Source organism: Cajanus cajan, chromosome 3 (assembly GCF_000230855.2).
Source record: "Cajanus cajan strain Asha chromosome 3, NIPB_CcT2T_4, whole genome shotgun sequence".
In the NCBI taxonomy this organism is placed as follows: domain Eukaryota; kingdom Viridiplantae; phylum Streptophyta; class Magnoliopsida; order Fabales; family Fabaceae; genus Cajanus; species Cajanus cajan.
The window spans coordinates 19162437-19167115 of NC_138519.1; positions in this window are offsets into that span (position 1 = coordinate 19162437).

The window sequence follows — 4679 nt, forward strand, 5'->3', positions numbered from 1 at the left end:
CAAATCATACAATTACAATCTAAAACATACAATTGATCAATCATTCAAACAATTCATGTCATTAGGAAAGTGTAAGAAGAAGAAAAAACAAAACAAACACTTTTGGGAAAAACCTTTCATACATAGGCATACAACAAAGACAAGATTGTTGCCAATCTTATACATTCCCACACTCAGGGCAAGGTTTCTCACTCCCCCTTTACCTGGATAAACAATAGATAACGAATGCAAGACTCTGGGGTGGTTTCCTTCTCCCTCAGGTTTTCCAATTTCTAAAGCACAAGCGCGCACATGAAGATAACAATAAGTATGAAAATTGATCAAAACCTCATTTTAAAATTTTTAACCTTCCTTAACTCTCATTTAGTTAAAACACTTAACTTTAGTTACTAGTTCCCTTTCCATCCTTAACTCTCATTTAGTTAAAACACTTAACTTTAGTTACTAGTTCCCTTTCCCTCAATTAATTAAATAAAATATTAAAATAAAACCTTTAATTAAAATACCTTATATTATATTTCAAAACATATCAAATAATTAAATAAATATTAAACAACTCCTATTAATAAAAATAAAATATCAACATTATTGAAAAAATACTTGTATTATATTTTATCAAAAATAGAGTATTATAGGACTCACCACCACTTGCTCTAAAACCACTCCCTTAAGCATATCCTATAGGAGTGTTGTTTCTATAGTTGTAATTTCCCCTTTTCTTGCTTGTCTATAATAGTGCAAAAATAAGTTTTGCTAACCCACTTTTTGTGTTGAGTGTGATTCACATGACATAGAAAGTGGCATGATGACAAACTTCTAAATATGTCAAAACATTTTATGACAAGTGTTAACTTACCTATCATAAAAAGAATGTTCCATGACGAGTAAGTCAACACCGTCATAGAATGTGTTGGTCAACCTTTAGCTCTAACCTTTGTATGACAGGTTCTAACTCACCTATCAGAGAAAGAAATATTTTATGATGGATAAATCGTCACCTACTACAAAATGTCTTATTATAACATCACTGAGAGCACGAACCTAGTTCACACTTTCTACTTTTTTGTCTTTTTCTTTGTGACTAAGGTGATTTCCAATGAGCACAAGCATTCCTCCTCTTGACGATTTTCGATGATCTCATTCAGCCATTCCTTGTCGCAACGACGTTGTTCAAGATATCCCTATCACAACGACCTCACTTCCACAACAACCTCATTCCAAGTTTGTCTTGTCTTCTTAATGAGAACTCTGGTTTATGCTTTATGCAATGTTGGTTTGTGGTTATATTGTGGGTGTTCTCCCATGTTGTTCAGGTAGTCCCCGCCATAGTGACCTCACTTCCATAACAACCTCGTTCCAATGTCATCTCGTCTCATCAATGATTACTCTAGTTTATGTTTTATGCAATGTGGGTTTGTGGTTATGTTGTGGATGTTCTTCCATGTTATTAGGATTTGTGAAAAACTTTGAGATAACTAAGCATATAATTTTTCTTAGTTAAAACTCATATAAATTTAACAATATAATATACAATGTAATTAACTATTTCAACACAACAAAAATAAAATTAGTAATAATTAAAGTATTCATTTAATTATTACTAGCTTATAGTGTAACAAAACTATTTTTTAATTATAAATTTTATTTTTAATCTATATTTTTTAAATGGACTAATAACACTAATCTTATATATTTTTATTTAAATTCTTATTGCCTAACATTGTGTAACTAACAATTTGTATATTATTTAATCATACTAGCATAAATGTATTAATTATAATAAATGCACACGTAGTTATCTCAAAGTGTTATATTGTAGTTGTTAGGAATATTGATCGAATGTGTGTGAGCTTTAGTTTCCTTTGAGATTGAATATAATAGTTACGTAATTAATGTATAATCATCACATTGAATCTTGAATTATCTATTAGGAAAGTTTGGAAAAATACATATTTTTTATAATTGATTAATATATGCATAGAGGTTAAGTTTCATTTTAAATTTGATAAGATTTTGGTTAACTGTATTTTTTGTTATTCTATATATGCATACTTGACTGTGGTGAATTTGATGTAACTACTTTCATTTTGTTTACCTGGAGACTAATGTGTAATGTTGTCAAAATTTTGACAAATTTAATGTATGATATTTTTCCTTTATGTATTAATCAAGTATAAAGAATTATCTTTCTAATGGATAAGGTCACACCTTGCATTAAAAAGTGAGGTTAACATAGTTTATGTTAGATGAACACAATAATGGATCGAAGCTGGATGAATTGTTTACAAACAAGTGTTGAATATAAGAATAGAGTGGAAGAATTTCTTTAGTTTACGCAAAGTAATGTTATAGACAGTAATGAAACGTTCTCTGTCCTTGTGTGAATCATTTTAATTTGCAAAGGCAGCCAATAGACATTATGCGAGAATAAGTTTTGTGTGACGGGTTTCTCAAAAGCTACATAGTATGGACATGACATGGTGAATTGTTAGACATGTCACGCATACAAGTGTGTCAAACATAAAAGGAACAAGTCAATTTAGAGATGGACAATTGACTAAGGGACATGATTCGTGATGTTAGGTCAAATTCTTTCAAACACACATATTTGTATGATAGTTCGTGCAATGATATGAAAAAACCTTTGTATCTAAACTACTCAAATTTTACATGGTAGTTTGTGGTGTTAAGATTATTCAATTTTAAGACAAAAAATGGATGGACTAATAAAAACTTCACAAAATTACTTGAGTTGCTAAATGACATGCTTGAAGGTAATACATTACTGACACATAATTATGATGCAAAGAAGATATTGTGTCCGATGGGTATGGAGTATAAAAAAAAATCGTGCATGTCCCAACAATTGCGTTTTGTACAAAAAAGAGTTTGATAGCTTACATTAATGTCTACAATGTAGGTTATCACGTTACGAACTGAAGGAATGAGACTCTAAAAGTGGGGTGAGCAAAGGTCTTCCAATGAAGGTGTTGTGGTATCTTCCTATTGTTCTAAGATTAAAGCGTATGTTCGCCAACGTTCATGATGCCAAAAACATTAGCGGACTTGCAATTGAATGGAAGAAAGATGGTCAATTAAGGCATCTAACTGATTCTTTACAATGGAAAAAAAAAATAGATTTCATGTTTCAAGATTTTGGCAATGATTCAAGATTTGGAATGAATCCATATGGTAACCTAAGCAGTAAAAGTAGTTCATGGCTTGTCTTGGTAGTGATTTACAACTTACCTCTGTAGTTGTGCATGAATCATAAATATGTGATGTTATTTATGATGAATTTAGGTCCAAGACATCCAAGAAATGATATTGATATTTATCTAAGCCCCTTGGTTGACAACTTGAGGATGTTGTGGGAGGAAAAAGTTAATGTGTTTGACAGATTTTTTGGAACAACTTTTAACATGCGTGCCATGTTATTTTGCACAATCAATGAATTTTTTGCCTATGACAACTTAAGTGACTACGATGTTAAGGGACGAAAAGCTTGCTCTATAAATGAAATGAATCCATGCCAAGCTGGTAATCATAAGTGCAACTATTACGTGATGAAACACATGCTCACCATCATTACCGACAATATTACAAAGTCATGGATAGAAGTAATACATTTTTAAATCAAATTAATTACTTTAAATGATTATGCAAAAGTTTAATTATCGACTAATGTTTAAATTATCTCTATTTTGGATAAATTGTGTAAGCATTCAAAAATATAACTCCATTTGCCCATGAAGACATGGAAGATATTTGCAAAAGATAAACATCTTTTGCTCTTGAGGAAATTGAGGGTTGATTTATGTTTTTCTATATTTGGTTTTTTTGTACATTAGCTTGTTTAATTTATATTCATTGTTATTTGATGACATTCATATATTATTATAGTAATTGTTCGTTGTTATTATTAATAACAGTTATTGTTAAACTTATTTTTAGTGTTAATTCTCTTAGTTTGCTATGTAGTTTAATTTGTACATTGTTTCTATTTAAATGATAAATATTATATTTTATATAGGTTTGTATTAAATTGAACAACAATATGTTATTTTGAACTGATTGATATGTATTTTTGTTGTACAGGTTTTAAAAAATTCAATAAACAAATAGAATATTAAAAAGTTTACATATTCTATAACGAATATGAAATTACCCGTCATAAGAGGTGTACATTTTATGACGAGTAACGTCACACTTATCATAAAATGTGAGTGTCAATGTATTAAAATTTATCTCATTATATCCTTATTATAATGTATGTTGACCATTCGACATACAAAATAAACTTTCTATGTGGAGTGTTTACCTGTCATAAAATATATAGGCATTTTATGTCATTGTGATTTATGTCACATCCTTAACCAATATAAAATATCCAAAATACCTTCATAAAAGCTCCTAATACAGTAAATTATGATTATTTACCAAAAAATAATCTTCGGTGATTTTTTTAATCCACGTTGAGATTGTTTTTTTTTTTTTGGGAGAGGGGCAAGGGGTATCTAAGTCATCTTTGTGACAATGTCGGAGAGGAAGTCAAACAGAATACACGTGTTTAACAAAATCTGCTCACCTTATTAAGATATTTTCGATCAAAGATAAAGGAAATTATGTGTTCCCATTGTCAGGAGTAATTTTTCATTTATAATTTTATTTTATCCATA